The sequence below is a fragment of the Triticum dicoccoides genome, chromosome 5B (genome assembly GCF_002162155.2).
Source record: "Triticum dicoccoides isolate Atlit2015 ecotype Zavitan chromosome 5B, WEW_v2.0, whole genome shotgun sequence".
Lineage (NCBI taxonomy): Eukaryota > Viridiplantae > Streptophyta > Magnoliopsida > Poales > Poaceae > Triticum > Triticum dicoccoides.
Genome location: NC_041389.1, coordinates 40,846,100 through 40,864,595, shown reverse-complemented (window position 1 = coordinate 40,864,595; position 18,496 = coordinate 40,846,100). Strand labels below are relative to the sequence as shown.

General features: G+C 42.9%; 1 pseudogene; it reads right to left on the bottom strand.

The window, feature by feature from the left end:
- Positions 1–8,635: 8,635 nt before the first annotated feature.
- LOC119308997 overlaps positions 8,636–18,496 on the bottom strand; it is a 51,652-nt pseudogene continuing 41,791 nt past the window's right edge.

Sequence of the window (18,496 nt, the reverse complement as noted above, 5' to 3'; positions counted from 1 at the left end):
ACGCTGTAACCCGCGGGCGTGGAGGGTACTCCTCTCGTCATCGCGGTCCTCCTCGCACCAAGGGCAAGCACGGCGGCAGCAACACCAATAACTCCGGTTCCCGCGGCAGTCGCCCCATCTCCACCAACAACAGGGGTCACCGCGGCGGCTCGGGCCGGTCACGCCCTGTCAGATCTGCGGGAAGCCCGGACACACCGCCAAAGACTGTTGGTATCGCTTTGACGAAGACGATGCCTCTTCTTAAGATGATGACAAGGTTGCTGCTGCTGCTGATGGATCCTATGGCGTCGACACAAATTGGTACCTTGACAGCGGCGTGACCAATCACCTCACGGGGGAGCTAGAGAAAGTAACCCTCCATGAGAAGTATCACGGGAAGGACCAGATACACACAACCAGTGGTGCAGGTATGAGCATACGTCACATTGGTCATTTGGTTATACGTACCCCTTCTCGTAAAATTCATCTTCGCAAAATTTTCCCTAGTGCCAATGAAAATCTCCTATCTGTTCATCGCATCACCATTGACAATAATGTCTTTATTAAATTCCATCCTTTTTTCTTTTTGACAAAGGATCAGGCCACGAAGAAGGTACAATATCTAGGTAGATGTGTTCGAGGGCTTTACCCGTTGATTCCGGAGCTTAGGAGACTCAATAAACAAGCCTATGGTGTTGTCAAACTTTCCTCAACATATTGGCACGATCATTTAGGGCATGCTTTTTTCCCTCTTGTTGAACGTTTGCTTAGGAAAAATAAACTCCCATTTGTTGGTGAGCGAAATATTGAAACTATTTATGATTCTTTCCAAAGAGGAAAATGTCATCAATTACCTTATCCTATTTCTACAAGTGTTTCTACTCAACCATTGCAATTAATATTTCTGATGTCTGGGGTCCTACCCCTAGTTCTATTGGTAGACACACATACTATTTAAGCTTCATTGATGACTATAGCAAATTTTCCTGGATCTATCTTCTTAAGAAAAGATCTGATGTCTTCCAAGTGTTCAAAAACTTTCAAGGACTTGTTGAACGAAAGTTGGACAACAAGATTATTGCTGTTCAATCCGACTGGGGAGGGGAATACAAGAAATTAAATTCCTTCTTCCAAACACTCAGCATCTCACACCATGTGTCATGCCCTCATGCTCACCAACGAAACGGTTCTGCCGAGCACAAGCATAAGCACATTGTGGAAGTTGGTCTAGCCCTTTTAGCAGGTGCTTCCATGCGCCTCAAGTTTTGGGATGAAGCGTTCCTCACTGCTATTCATATCATCAATATGCTCCCAAGCCGTGTCATAAACAATGAAACCCCAATAGAGCGACTTCTTCATGTCAAGCCAAGTACACATCTTTACGTGTATTTGGTTGTGCGTGTTGGCCAAATCTCCGTCCGTACAACCCTCGCAAACTCATGCTCCGATCTAAACAGTGTGTCTTCCTCGGCTATAGTGCCCAACACAAGGGGGTTAAGTGTCTAGATGTTTCTACCGGGAGGGTCTATATTTCTCGTGATGTTGTGTTCGAGGAGACCAAATTTCCCTTTGTCGATCTTCATCCAAATGCCGGTGCTCTACTTCCTAAAGAAATCCTACTTCGTAAAGAAATCCTACTTCTACCATCCTCTCTCACCGGCCTTGATGAAGGGGAACGAAACCGTGATGACTATATGTTGACTAACCCACAAACCAGTGTGCATGAGTTTTGTGATGTTGTAGAAGAAAACAGAATGGAAAATAATGAAGAAAATGCCGAGAAAGGGCCATATTTCATGTGCCCCGATCGAGGGAACAAACCCGCTTCAGGATCAGTTCCCGCAGCAGCATCAGACCTGCCTAGCGGATCGGCCTCGGGATCCGTCGGTGCTGGCAGAGTAGCAGATCTGTCTCGGGAGTCCACGCCATCAGCTGCGTGTGGAGCCGCCGACTGCGCGCCTAAGAGCGAGCCCGCATCTGCCACACGGCCACCTGCGATTCGTGGCGGCGCCTCCGCCAACCCGAGCGAACTACACGCCACCACTTGTCCGCCACCTATTGGGTCTGGGGGGCCCGGTTCCCGGTCCAACCCGTGTGCTACAAAACGCGATCTGCGTCTGCCTACAGGCGCGGGACCCGCCTTTGGAGCAGCGGACGCTGGCGCGCCATCACGGTGCAATGATGTGTCCCGCCTGCTGGGATCTTCTGTGGCGTCAAGGCGCTGCACGTCTTCATCTGCGACCATAGAAGATCCGGTCGCAGATCCTGCCGCTGAAACTGCTGCTGCTTCACACGATCTGCCTCGGGATTGGTTCCTGCTGCAACTCCTGCAGATTGCATGGGATCTTCTGCGCCAACTACTTCACCACCACGGCGTACACGGCTGCAATGGGGGTAATCCAACCACTTAATTACAAGCACATTACAAAATATGGCATGGTGTGTTCTACAGGTGAACCACACACACTTGATGAAGCCCTAGATGATGAAAATTGGAAGAAGGCCATGCATAAAGAATACATGCCATAGAAAAGAAATAAAACATGGCACTTGGTCCCTCCATCGCACGGTAAAAATCTTATTGATTGCAAGTGGGTGTTCAGGATCAAGAGAAAATCGGATGGCACTATTGATCGCTACAAGGCAAGACTTGTGGCAAACGGCTTCAAGCAAAGGTATGGTATAGACTATGAGGACACATTCAATCCAGTGGTAAAAGTTGTAACCATTCGCCTTGTTTTTTCCATTGCTCTGTCCACGGGATGGAGTCTCAGACAGCTGGACGTACAGAGCGCGTTCCTTCATGGTGTTCTGGAAGAGGAAGTATACATGAAACAACCTCCTGGGTTTGAAAACCAACGTGCACCTTTGCATGTGTGTAGACTTGACAAAGCATTATATGGATTAAAACAAGCTCCAAGGGCATGGTATTCATGTCTTAGTCAAAAGATGCAAACTCTTGGCTTTGTTCCTTCTGAAAGTGCGTTATATCGACTTGAGGGGGGGTGCATAGGCGATTTTTACAAATTTGTCAGTGAGGAATTTCTAGGTGAAGAAATTCCTAAGTAACGACACACTAGCAGCGGAATAAGTACTCAGGTATAAGCATAACAGAGTAGTAGCATAGTCATGATGATGAAATGAAAACAAACACAGAGTACAGAAAGCGTGATAACAGGATAAGCAGGCTGAAGACTATGTGAAAGAAGAAATAGGATTGAGGAAATAAAGAAAGTCTTCAGTCAAAGTCTTCAAACAGTAATGATCAGGATCATGAACACATGAATGAGGAAATGAAAGGGTTGAGGAAATAGAACCAGTTTGCTTGGTGAAGACAATGATTTGTTAGACCAGCTCCAACTGCTATGACAGTTGTACGTCTGATTGGAGCGGCTGAGTATTTAAACTCGAGGACACATAGTCCCGGACACACCGTCCTCACCGTATTCTCCTTGAGCTAAAGTCACACAGACCTCGCCCGACACTCGTGGTAAGTCTTCATAAGTGACTTCCAAACCTTCACAGACTTGGTCACTCGGTGATCCGCAATTCCTCTTGGATGCTCAGACCATGACGCCTAGCCATCTGGAGGATACACAGTCCTCAAAGGTAACAAACATCGGTTCCACACAGGAACAATCTCTTTAGTGATGCGCAATCACTTTGGGTTTGTAGGTGTTTGGGTTTGGGTTTTGGGTTTTCCTCACTTGATGATTTTTGCTCAAAGTCCTGGGAGGATGGGATGCTCTCAATGACAAGTGTCAGTTTCTCTCAGAGCAGCCAACCAGCTAGTGGTTGTAGGAGGTGGCTATTTATAGCCTAGGGAGGAGCCCGACATGATAAGACATAAATGCCCTTCAATGACATGACCGTTAGGTGGTAGGATATTTTGGACAGCTGGCACGTAGCACAACAATGGTCGAATTTGAGGTATCAAATTCCTCAGGGCTATCATGTTCCTCACTGTGTAGGCAATCCGCACTGGCGAATTCCTAACTCCTCAGTCAGAACAAATTCCTCAGAGACCAGAAGATCTTCGTCTCTGTCACTGAAGAAATTGACTGAACTGATATGAGATTTCCAATGGCTTCACTCGAAAGGATTGGGTAGGTGTAGGATTTTGAGATGAGCATCACATGGAAATCAGTTTGCTTAGTATTACATCAACCCCCTTTAATAGTACGGTGTTTCCTATGACTCAGGAATGATAAAATGAAACTACGAAAACAAAAGTCTTCACGCTTCATAATCCTCGCATGAATATCCAAGTCTTCAAGGTCACACAATTTTCTTCACTTTCAAAATTTTCAGGAGAACCAAAGTCTTCAGTTGAAGACATACATTTTTAGGGGTCAACTTTCATCGTAAATATCAAACTCCTCATCGACTTATAGAGCCTGTGTACACTCACAAACATATTAGTCCCTTAACCTATAAGTCTTCAATAGACCAAAATCACTAAAGGGCACTAGATGTACTTACACCTTCCAAGTACGACACTTCACTGTTTATTTATAACAAGTGCAATACTCACATCTTCGCCCTTATCTATGTTAATTGTATTATTGTTACAAGCTCATCTAATGAAGCCATAACAGGGTTGTTGAAGGATCTCAGTGCAGAGTTTGCTCTTAAGGATCTTGGAGATTTGCATTATTTCTTAGGGATAGAAGTGAAGAAACATGATGATGGACTTCACTTATCTAAAGAAAAGTATGTAGGTAAGGAAGGCTGGCCTGCAAGGTTGTAAACCCTCACCAACTCCATTATCCAGTTCAGAAAATTTGTCTCTCACAGAAGGACAAGCTTTGAGTCAAGAAGACAACACCAAATACAGGAGTCTTGTAGGTGCACTTCAGTATCTCACCCTTACAAGACCTGATATCTCATTTGCTATTAACAAAGTCTGCCAGTTTATTCATGAACCCACTACTGTTCATTTAACCGCTACTAAATGAGAAGTTAGATATGTCAAGAACACCCTCATCATTGGTCTCAATTTCAGCAAGTCATCATCCACACTTCTTAGTGCTTTCTTAGACTCTGACTGGGCAGGTTGCTTGGATGATAGACGGTCCACTGGAGGGTTTGCAGTGTTATTTGGCCCTAACTTGATTTCCTGGTGTGGAAGGAAACATGCTACTGTCTCCAGGTCCAGTACTGAGGCAGAGTACAAAGCATTAGCAAATGCTACAGCTGAGATCATCTGGGTGCAGTCTTTATTAAAAGAGCTTGGTGTAAAAAGTAATCAAACTCCATGCCTATGGTGTGACAATTTGGTTCTTATTTGTCTGCTAACCTTGTTTTTCATGCCAGAATGAAACACATTGAAATTGATTTTCACTTTGTCAAAGAACGAGTGGCTCAAAAACAACTTGATGTTCGTTTTGTGAGTTCCAAGGATCAGATTCCAGATGGATTCACCAAGGCTCTACCTACTAGAAGTTTTGAAGACTTCAAATAGAATCTCAACTTAATGAAGTTTTGATTAAGGGAGGGTGTTAAACACAACATATATTGTCACGTATGCAGAGTCCAAGGGCGCGGGATATAGGATAGATATAGTTGGTTCGGTTTACATGTAATTCTATCTCCTTATCTCCTGTAACTACTTCTATATCTTGTTCTCCAAGTTGTACACCTCCTGTAATATCTCCAACGATGTATGATCTTCAGGGAGGTGCGCCCCTGCCTATAAACACGAAGCACGTCGCCTCAAGTCGAGGTAAGACGTTTCTGCATATCGCACATGTTCATATGCCTTTGGTCATGGTCTTGAAAGCTTGTTCAAATTTCAGCTTTTGCAAACCTAAAATCATCAGCAAGTTGGCATCGGCAATCTGCTGCGAACCAAAATTGGATGTGCTTGGTGTCTGTTCATTCCAAATGTTTTTAGAGCTGCCCGTATTCGCACAGTAAAAAGCTTAACACTAAGCCATTACAGGAAGTAGTAGAGATGAAGCAAACAACAATATTAACTTCTGGGGATAATATCAACGGATCCTACCATTGCAAAAGAGTTGTGGGATCAGGATAGTTCATTTCAGGCTCCCAAAGGTTCCAACTAAATGAAGGAAAAGACACAAACTCAGAAATATTGCTGCCATTCTTTATGTGCATTGTAGAAATTGGAACAATCTCATCAGCACTATGATATTACTGTTGTGCCGGAGTAAAATTGCTCCCTCTGGCAAGTTTGTCTACTCTAGCGAGTACCTGAAAAGAAAACTTTGTTGTTACAGTATAACTTTGATTATCCACCCACAAAAATATAATGTTGCATACATACATTGGAATCAGAAGCAGGTCATAAGAAACTCCCTGGAGAAAGGTAAAAATAAATTATTTGCAATGTAGCCCCATGCTTTCTCCCCAGAAAATGGGAAAGGCACTCAGCCATATGTGGCCAAAAAGAGAAGGGAAACAAATTACTGAAAAGTAAAAAAATGTTTGCAAGATGCTTATAACTATATAAGGTCATAACTTGCAAACACATTGATATTCGTAGGGAAGTTGGGTATGTGATAGAAAATGGTAGGAGCTACTACTCTCCAGAAATAGATATCAAGCTAAGCCACACAAATAATTTACATGTGGTAGAAATATATTGGAGGAAAATTAAGGTGGGTAGTCTTTTTCTGCCCCCCGGTGAAGTTTTGAAAAAAATTAAATATATTGGTGTCACTTGCTTCTGCTGCAGATTGAAGCAACGAACTCGTGTATTACATCTGGCCCACTAATTCCAGAGGGCTTAAGTTAAAAAATAAAATAAAAATTCCATAAAGCTTTGGACCCACCCTCTCTTTGCTGCTGGTTGGTCCATCGGGCCTCTGCTCCTTGATCTTGTCTCCATCAGTGCAGGCAAATCTTGCTCCCCCGGCGTGCGCTCCGGCAAGGAGGAAGGAGGTTACCTCAGGCTGCGGCGCGCGCAGCTGCACCTTCCTCCTTCCTCCTCTGCACCCTCCCAAGGATGACGTCGGGTGCGCCCCCTCCCCCCAAGTCATGGTGCATTTAACAGTGAGGTGGGGGCGGATCCCTTCATGCTGTGGATGCTTCCATGACGCCTACAGGTATGTCGAATCATCGCGTTAGCAAGACATGTTATCACTAGATTCGATGTGAGAAACAATAGATAGAAAGGATATTGATTATTTAGCAGGGCATTCACGCGTACGCTGATTTACTTTGCAGCTTGGGTTTCCATGACACCTAATCAATAACCACCTTGTATGGGGCAGAGGATACCAAGTGAAAATACTCCCCACCTTCTCTGCATCGTGTGACTGCACAGAGCGAAGTGACCTGATCTCAGTCCCGTCTTTGCAACTCTGGGCATCCATGGATTCTTAAGTGTTCGAGGGCCGCCAGCCGCTCCAGGAGATCATGCGGGAATTCCTCCAAAGCTAGACATTCCTGAATCGTCAATTCCCTAACGTTGTGTTTGCATGTCTGTAATGGACCCTCTGAAATAGATTTGGTATTTGCTAGCTTCCAATTCGGGTGTCGGGATGCGCACCGAAACGTCTGGACTGAAACGAGCCCAATACAAGAGCTAAATTGCGCTCACTCTTGCAGCCCTCCAGCGATACAGAGCTCCTCGACTCTGATTTGGGTCGAATTGGCAAGTCCCGCAAAAGAAAACGATTGGAGACAGACGGCCCGAGATCTGCCTCCATCCCCGCGCGAGAACAACTTTAGGAGGCGGCGGCGGCGCCGCCGCCGTAGGTATCCATCCCAACTCGCCGATCCTCCTTCTCCTCCTTTCTGCGGGTGCATCTCACCTTCAAGCCCCTCGAGCGCCACCCCTTTTACCTACTCCTACAACGTTCCTCCTCTTCATTGGATCCAACCACCCCCCTGCCCTCCTCTTGATCGGATCCATCCACCCCCCTGCAGCCGCTCCCTCCCTGACCTGCACGGCCGCCGTAGGATCTTCAGCCACTGCCTGGCGCATCTCCAGCTGTGGCAGCCCATATCCTCCCCATGCCTACAGCGGTCCTCATGTCATCTCCTCTGCCATCATCTTCTCCCCCTTAGCTGGATCCCCTTCCTCTTTCTTTCCTTGCTTAGCCAGCCAATGTCACTCTAATGCGGCGTTAATCCCTGTAGATGGCCTTGCAAGCATTAGATCAAAAGTTTATCTTACTCCCAAGCTTTGGTATTTTCATGCCAATGTCATTGAGGCACAAAATTAGAGCCCGAGCATCACCAGGCAGGACTCTGAATCCAATGTGGAATGAGGAGTTTATATTTGTTGCAGCTGAGTTGTTCGAGGAGCACCCAATTTTTAGTGTAGAAGACATGATGATTTGGTAGAACCATCATTTCACTGCAGCATCTAGCTTGGAGGATGCACCACATATTGCTAAACAGTATAATCCTGAGAAGTATGTGATAGCCAATGCTACAATTTGTACTTTGTTGCCGTAAGATAATAATTGTTGTTATTATGTGAATATCTGTTATTTTTTATTGCTATATAATCATTCTATTATAGTCACACATTGTACAAATTTTAATTTAGAACAAAGCACTACCCAATTCTATAGTTTGCCATCCAAACATGATTTCGTATTGAAACTTCACTGAGATTCCCTCAGCCAATTCATCGAGCATCCAAACAAGCAAATTCGTATTCATGTCCATTACAGTTTCGTCAGTGAAATGGAATTGAAACCAATTCAATATGGAGGCCTTCAATACAGACATCCAAACGTAGCGTAAGACAAGTGAGACCACTCATCCCACGAGGCAGCGCTTTCAGGCGACTATAGCAAAACACATGTAGACCCCGCAGCTTGACCAGAGTTCCAAGGTTCCAAGGCAGCGCCACCACACTGTGGCAGAATTCAATATACAAATACTCTAGGGACAGTGGAAGGGTCTCCTCCGCATATGATGAAGTGTTCCCCTCTAGGTTTTCACAATTCGCGATACACAGGGAGCGGAGGCGATCCAAGCACCGGAACTCCTCTGTTGGCCAGCGGACAAGGTTGCTGCAATCGCTAATCGTCAAATGCTCCACGAACGGAAAGCATTTCCAAACAGTAAGTTGTGATCTGGACAATAGGCAGCGTCTGACCAAGCTGTTGGGGCCTTGCAGATCCAAATACTTAAGTATTTCAAGAGGTCTTTCACTTTGGCTTTGCTGGGCGCCTAGAGGCAACATGGGTATGTCTTTCGGACACCCAACAGTTAAGATGACTAGAAATGGCCAGGAGCCCAAACGGATGCCCTTAAAAACTAAGCCAACTAAAGTACCGTGAACTCCAACTATTTGTAAGTCGTTGATGATGGGGATCACCGGAATACTTGCAAGCTTGGGGCATGATACGTCCATTTTGCATCATGCTTTTATATCAATATTTATTGTATTATGGGTTGTTATTACACATTATATCTCAATACTTATGGCTATTCTATCTTATTTTATAAGGTTTACCATGAAGAGGGGCAATACCGGCAGCTGGAATTCTAGCTGGAAAAGGAGCAAATATTGGAAACCAATTCTGCATAGCTCCAAAAATCCTAAAACTCCACGGAAGTCGGTTTTGGAATTAATAAGAATTACTGAGAGAAAGAAACACCAGAGGGGGCCCACACCCTGGCCAGGAGGGTGGGGGTGCGCCCACCCCTACTGGGCACGCCCCCTGTCTCCTGGCCCCCCTGGTGGCCCTCTAGTGTCCATCTTCTGCTATATGAAGGCTTTTACCATGGAAAAAACCAGAGGCAAGCTTACGGGACGAAACTCCGCCGCCACGAGGCGGAACCTTGGCGGAACCAATCTAGAGCTCCGGTAGAGCTGTTCTGCCGGGGAAACTTCCCTCCGGGAGGGGGAAATCATCACCATCGTCATCATCAACGATCCTCTCATCGGGAGGGGGTCAATCTCCATCAACATCTTCACTAGCACCATCTCCTCTCAAAACCCTAGTTCATCTCTTGTATCCAATCTTGTATCAAAACCACAAATTGGTACCTGTGGGTTGCTGGTAGTGTTGATTACTCCTTGTAGTTGATGCTAATTGGTTTACTTGGTGGAAGATCATATGTTCAGATCCTTAATGCATATTATTACTCCTCTGATTATGAACATGAATGTGCTTTGTGAGTAGTTACGTTTGTTCCTGAGGACATGGGTGAAGTCTTGCTATTAGTAGTCATGTGAATTTGGTATTTGTTCGATATTTTGATGAGATGTATGTTGTCTTTGCCTCTAGTGGTGTTATGTGAATGTCGACTACATGACACTTCACCATTATTTGGGCCTAGAGGAAGGCATTGGGAAGTAATAAGTAGATGATGGGTTGCTAGAGTGACAGAAGCTTAAACCCTAGTTTATGTGTTGCTTCGTAAGGGCTGATTTGGATCCATATGTCTAATGATGTGGTTAGGTTTACCTTAATACTTCTTTTGTAGTTGCGGATGCTTGCAATAGGGGTTAATCATAAGTGGGATGCTTGTCCAAGTAAGGGCAGTATCCAAGCACCGGTCCACCCACATATCAAATTATCAAAGTATCGAACATGAATCATATGAGCGTGATGAAAAGAAGCTTGACGATAGTTCCCATGTGTCCTTGGGAGCTCTTTTCTAATTATAAGAAATTGTCCAGGTTTGTCCTTTGCTACAAAAAGGATTGGGCCACCTTACTGCACTTTATTTACTTTCATTGCTTGTTACCCGTTACAATTTATCTTATCACAAAACTATCTATTACCTACAATTTCAGTGCTTGCAGAGAAAACCTTACTGAAAACCGCTTATCATTTCCTTCTGCTCCTCGTTGGGTTCGACACTCTTACTTATCAAAAGGACTACCATAGATCCCCTACACTTGTGGGTCATCAAGACTCTTTTCTGGCGCCGTTGCCGGGGAGTGTAGCGCTTTTGGTGAGTGGAACTTGGTAAGGAAACATTTATATAGTGTGCTGAAATTTTCTGTCACTTGCTACTATGGAAACTAATCCTTTGAGGGGCTTGTTCGGGGTATCTTCACCCCGACCAGAAGAGCAAAGAGTTGCTCCTCAACCTACTGAACCTACTGAAAATATTTACTTTGAGATTCCTTCGGGTATGATAGAGAAACTGCTAGCTAATCCATTTGCAGGAGATGGAACATTGCATCTCGATTTACACCTTATCTTTGTGGATGAAGTTTGTGGATTATTTAAGCTTGCAGGTATTACCGATGATGTTGTCAAAAGGAAGGTCTTCCCTTTATCTTTGAAGGGAGATGCATTGACATCGTATAGGCTATGTGATGATACGTGATCTTGGAATTATAAACGATTGAAGTTGGAATTTCACCAAAAGTTCTATCCTATGCATCTTGTTCATCGTGATCGTAATTACATATATAATTTCTGGCCTCGCGAAGGAGAAAGCATCTCTCAAGCTTGGGGGAGGCTTAAGTCAATGTTATATTCATGCCCCAATCATGAGCTCTCTAGAGAAATTATTATCCAAAAAAATTATGCTCGTCTTTCTCCAAATGATCGCAACATGCTCGATACTTCCTGTGCTGGTTCTTATATGCTGAAGACTATTGAATTCAAATGGGACTTACTGGAAAGAAATTAATGCAACTCTAAAGATTGGGGTTCCGACGATGGTAAGGAGTCAGGTATGACACCTAAGTTTGATTGTGTTAAATCTTTTATGGATACCGATGCTTTTCGTGGATTTAGCGCTAAGTATGGACTTGACTCTGAGATAGTAGCTTCTTTCTGTGAATCTTTTGCTACCCACGTTGATCTCCCTAAGGAGAAGTGGTTTAAATATAATCCTCCCGTTGAAGTAAAAGTAGTTACACCTATTACAGTTGAAGAAAAGACTGTCACCTATAGTGATCCTATTGTTCCTACTACTTATGTTGAGAAACCTCCTTTTTCTGTTCGGATAAAGGATCATGCTAAAACTTTGACTGTTGTTCGTAAGAGTAATACTGGGACTTATACACCTCCTGAGCAAATCAAAGTTGAACCTAGTATTGCTATGGTTAAAGATCTCTTGGATGATGATTTAGATGGGCATGTTATTTATTTCTATGGTGAGACTGCTAATATTGTTAAACTAGATGCTAAGATACATAGACCTGTGGTACGCATGCCTATTATTTTTGTTAAAATAGGAGATCATTGTTATCATGGTTTATGTGATATGGGTGCTAGTGCTAGTGCAATACCCTGTGACTTATATAAAGAAATTACGCATGATATTGCACCCGTTGAATTGGAAGGTATTGATGTTACTATCAAGCTTGCCAATAGAGATACTATTTCACCAATTGGGATTGTTAGAGATGTTGAAGTCTTGTGTGGGAAGGTTAAATATCCTGCTGATTTTCTTGTTCTTAGTTCCCCACAAGATGATCTTTGTCCCATTATTTTTGGTAGACCCTTCTTGAAAACAGTTAATGCTAGGATTGATTGTGAAAAGGATACCGTTACAATTGGCTTAGAGGGTATGTCTCATGAGTTTAATTTTGCTAAGTTTCATAGACAACCTCGTGATAGAGAATCACCTAGTAAGGATGAGATTATTGGTCTTGCTTCTATTGTCGTGCCTCCTGCTGATCCGTTAGAACAATATTTGCTAGACCATGAAAATGATATGTTTATGGAGGAAAGAAGGGAAATAGATGAAGTGTTCCTTCAACAGGAACCTATTCTGAAACACAACCTTCCTGTTGAAATTCTTGGGGATCCCCCTCCACCCAAGGGTGATCCCGTGTTTGAACTCAAACCATTACCTGATAATCTTAAGTATGCTTATCTTGATGAAAAGAAAATATATCCTGTTATTATTAGTGCTAACCTTTCAGAGCAAGAAGAAGAAAGATTGTTGAAAACTCTGAAGAAGCACCGTGCTGCTATTGGATATACTCTGGATGATCTCGATGGCATTAGTCCCACGTTATGCCAACACAAAATTAATTTGGAGGACGATGCCAAACCAGTTAGAGATCCTCAACGGTGATTGAATCCTAAGATGAAAGAAGTGGTAAGAAAGGAGATACTAAAGCTCCTTGAGGCAGGTATAATCTATCCCGTTGCTGATAGTGATTGGGTAAGCCCTGTCCATTGTGTTCCTAAAAAGGGAGGTATTACCGTTGTTCCTAATGATAATGATGAATTGATCCCGCAAAGAATTATTACAGGTTATAGGATGGTAATTGATTTCCGTAAATTAAATAAAGCTACTAAGAAAGATCATTACCCTTTACCTTTTATTGATCAAATCCTAGAAAGACTATCCAAACACACACATTTCTGCTTTCTAGATGGTTATTCTGGTTTCTCTCAAATACCTGTGTTAGCTAAGGATCAAACGAAAACTACTTTTACTTACCCTTTCGGTACCTTTGCTTATAGACGTATGCCTTTTGGTTTATGTAATGCACCTACTACCTTTCAAAGATGTATGATGGCTATATTCTCTGACTTCCGTGAAAAGACTTGTGAGGTATTCATGGATGATTTCTCTGTTTATGGACCCTCTTTTGATGATTTCTTGAGCAACCATGATTGAGTTTTGCAGAGATGTGAAGACACTAGTCTCATCTTGAATTGGGAAAAGTGCCACTTTATGGTTAATGAAGGCATTGTCTTGGGGCATAAGATTTCCGAGAGAGGTATTGAAGTTGATAAAGCTAAAGTTGATGCTATTGAAAAGATGCCATGTCCCAAGGACATAAAAGGTATAAGAAGTTTCCTTGGTCATGCCGGTTTTTATAGGAGGTTCATTAAGGACTTTTCTAAAATCTCTAGGCCTCTGACTAATTTATTGCACAAAGATATTCCTTTTGTCTTTGATGATGATTGTGTAGAAGCATTTGAAATACTTAAGAAAGCTTTGATCACTACACCTATTGTTCAGCCACCTGATTGGAATTTACCCTTTGAAATTATGTGTGATGCTAGTGATTATGCTATAGGTGCTATTCTAGGGCAAAGAGTTGATAAGAAATTGAATGTTATCCAGTATGCTAGTAAGACTCTTGATACTTCCTAGAGAAAATATGCTACTACTGAAAAAGAGTTCTTAGCAGTTGTGTTTGCATGTGATAAGTTTAGACCTTATATTGTTGATTCCAAAGTTACTATTCACACTAATCATGCTGCTATTAAATATCTTATGGAAAATAAAGATGCTAAGCCTAGACTCATTAGATGGGTTCTCTTGCTCCAAGAATTTGATTTGCATATTATTGATAGAAAGGGAGCTGAGAACCCCGTTGTAGACAACTTGTCTAGGTTAGAGAATGTTCTTGATGACCCACTGCCTATTGATGATAGCTTTCCTGATGAACAATTAGCGGTCATTAATGCTTCTCGTACGGCTCCTTGGTATGCTGATTATGCTAATTACATTGTTGCTAAATTTAGCCACCTAGTTTCACATACCAGCAAAAGAAAAAGTTCTTTTATGATTTAAGACATTACTTCTGGGATGACCCACACCTTTATAAAGAAGGAGTAGATGGTGTTATTAGACGTTGTGTACCTCAGCATGAACAGGAACAGATCCTACGCAAGTGACACTCTGAATCTTATGGAGGACACCACGCTGGAGATAGAACCGCACATAAGGTACTGCAATTTGGTTTTTATTGGCCTACTCTCTTCAAGGATGCTCGTAAGTTTGTCTTATCTTGTGATGAATGTCAAAGAATTCGTAATATTAGTAGACGTCAAGAAATGCCTATGAATTATTCTCTTGTTATTGAACCGTTTGGTGTTTGGGGCTTTGATTATATGGGACCTTTTCCTGCCTCTAATGGTTATACACATATTTTAGTTGTTGTTGATTACGTTACTAAGTGGGTAGAAGCTATTCCAACTAGTATTGCTGATCATAACACTTCTATTAAAATACTTAAAGATGTTATTTTTCCAAGGTTTGGAGTCCCTAGATATCTTATGACTGATGGTGGTTCACATTTTATTCATGGTGCTTTCCGTAAGATGCTTGCTAAGTATGATGTTAAACATATCGCATCTCCTTATCACCCGCAGTCTAGTGGTCAAGTAGAGTTGAGCAATAGAGAGCTCAAATTAATTTTGCAAAAGATTGTGAATAGATCTAGAAAGAATTGGTCCAAGAACCTTGATGATGCATTATGGGCCTATAGAACTGCATATAAAAATCCTATGGGTATGTCTCCGTATAAGATGGTTTATGGAAAAGCTTGTCACTTACCTCTTGAACTTGAACACAAAGCATATTGAGCAATTAAAGAGCTCAACTATGACTTCAAACTCGCCGGTGAGAAGAGGTTGTTTGATATTAGCTCACTTGATGAATGGAGAACCCAAGCCTATGAGAATGCCAAGCTATTCAAAGAAAAAGTCAAACGCTGGCATGACAAAAGGATACAAAAGCGTGAGTTTAACGTAGGTGATTATGTGTTATTATTCAACTCTCGTTTAAGATTTTTTTGCATGAAAACTTCTCTCTAAATGGGAAGGTCCTTACGTTATCGAGGAGGTCTATCATTCCGGTGCTATAAACATCAACAACTTCGAAGGCACAAGTCCGAGGGTGGTGAACGGTCAAAGAATTAAACATTATATTTCAGGTAATCCTATCAATGTTGAAACTAATATTATTGAAACCGTAACCCCGGAGGAATACATAAGGGACACTTTCCAGAACGTTCCAAACTCCGAAAAGGAATATGTATGTGGTACGGTAAGTAAACTGACTCCAAAACAATTCTAATGGCAACTTTTATCCATTTTGGAATATTTAAGAATTTTAGGAAGAAAGAAGTAGTCCGGGAAGGAAACGAGGCTTCCACGAGGGTGGAGGGCACGCCCACCCTTCCTGGGCGTGCCCCCTGTCTCGTGGACACCTCGTGTGCCTCCCGGACTCCGTTTTCTTGCACGTTACGTATTTTGGTCAGTAAATTCATTATATAACTTCCCGAAGGCTTTGACCACCGTATCATGCAAATATCCTCTGTTTTCGTTTCGAGATGTTTTTCTGACAGATCTAGAGCATCATGACGTCTCCAAGCGCTCCCAAGGACAAGTTTTTGGCTTATCAATCCCTATCTCGCGGAGGTGCTGCAACACCCTCAAACCATTGAGATGTGTGAGGGGGTGCTGCACATCCGCGATGTGGAGGGACCAAGGCGTACCAGAAGCGTGGAGACAAAGCTCGAAGCCATGGAGAAACAAGTTTTCAAGTGCCAAGGGATGGTGGAGCGTGGACTCAAAGCCAACCAGATGATGATCACGGAGTTCACCAACAACCACAAGCTAGATGCCAAGGTCATTGGGGAGACCATCTTCAAGCTTCAAGAGAAGATCGAGCACCTCCAAGCCCAGATCTATGACCTACAAAACCAAAACTGTGAGTATGAATATAGATTCAAGAGGATGAGTTTGGCTGCAAATTTGAGGATCCCGGAGACTCGATCATCCTTTTATGATGGTGAGCCTATGCCTTGGAAGATGGACGGAAAGCCTACATCATCAACAACTCCTACTTCACCACCCCCGAGGACATAATCACATGAGTACGGGCACTCCCCTTGGCAACTGCCAAGCTTGGGGGAGGTGCCCCGGTATCGTATCACCATCACACTCCTATCTTTACCATTTTATTTAGTTCGATCCTTTTAGTAGTATCTTGTGTTGGAAATATGCCCTAGAGGCAATAATAAAAGTATTATTATTATATTTCCTTGTTCATGATAATTGTCTTTTATTCATGCTATAACTGTATTATCCGGAAATCGTAATACACGTGTGAATAAATAGACCACAATATGTCCCTAGTGAGCCTCTAGTTGACTAGCTCGTTGTGATCAACAGATAGTCATGGTTTCCTGGCTATGGACATTGGATGTCGTTGATAACGGGATCACATCATTAGGAGAATGATGTGATGGACAAGACCCAATCCTAAGCCTAGCACAAAGATCGTGTAGTTCGTTTGCTAGAGCTTTGCCAATGTCAAGTATCTCTTCCTTTGACCATGAGAGCGTGTAACTCCTGGATACCGTAGGAGTGCTTTGGGTGTATCAAACGTCACAACGTAACTGGGTGACTATAAAGGTGCACTACAGGTATCTCCGAAAGTATCTATTGTTTTATGCGGATCGAGACTGGGATTTGTCACTCCGTGTAAACGGAGAGGTATCTCTGGGCCCACTCGGTAGGACATCATCATATGCGCAATGTGACCAAGGAGTTGATCACGGGATGATGTGTTACAGAACGAGTAAAGTGACTTGCCGGTAACGAGATTGAACAAGGTATCGGTATACCGACGATCGAATCTCGGGCAAGTAACATACCGATAGACAAAGGGAATTGTATACGGGATCGATTGAGTCCTTGACATCGTGGTTCATCCGATGAGATCATCGTGGAACATGTGGGAGCCAACATGGGTATCCAGATCCCGCTGTTGGTTATTGACCGGAGAACATATGAGATGTTTCGAGGGCTGAAATTAGGATTTCAGGCTCGTGCCCACGTCAAGAGGTATAAGACCTCCGACGATTTTCTTAGCCTGCAAACTAAGGAGAGAAGCTCAATTGTTGAGCTTGTGCTCAGATTGTCTGAGTACAACAATCACTTGAATCGAGTGGGAGTTGATCCTCCAGATGAAATAGTGATAGTTTCTCCGAAGTCATTACCACCAAGCTGCTAGAGCTCTGTGATGAACTATAACATATCAGGGATAGATATGATGATCCTTGAAATATTCGCGTTGTTTGACACCGCGAAAGTAGAAATCAAGAAGGAGCATCAATTGTTGATGGTTGGTGAAACCACTAGTTTCAAGAAGGGCAAGGGAACAAAGGGATACTTCATGAAACGGCAATTCAGCTGCTGCTCTAGTGAGGAAACCCAAGGTTGAACCCAAACCCGAGACTAAGTGCTTCTGTAATAAGGGGAACAACCACTGGAGCAGCATTACCCTAGATACTTGGTAGATGAGAAGGCTGGCAAGGTCGATAGAAGTATATTGGATATACATTATGTTAATGTGTACTTTACTAGTACTCCTAGTAGCACCAGGGTATTGGATACCGGTTCGGTTGCTAAGTGTTAGTAACTCGAAATAAAAGCTACGGAATAAACGGAGACTAGCTAAAGGTGAGCTGACGATATATGTTGGAAGTGTTTCCAAGGTTGATATGATCAAGCATCGCACGCTCCCTCTACCACTGAGATTGGTGTTTGCGTTGAGCATAGACATGATTGGATTATGTCTATCGCAATACGGTTATTCATTTAAGGAGAATAATGGTTACTCTAATTTTGAATAATACCTTCAATGGTCTTGCACCTAAAGGAATGGTTTATTGAATCTCGGTCGTAGTGATACACATTTTCATGCCAAAAGATATAAGATAGTAATGATAGTACCACTTACTTGTGGCACTGCCATGTAAGTCATAATGGTATAAAACGCATGAAGAAGCTCCATGTTGATGGATCTTTGGACTCACTCGTTTTTGAAAAGTTTGAGACATGCGAACCATGTCTATTGG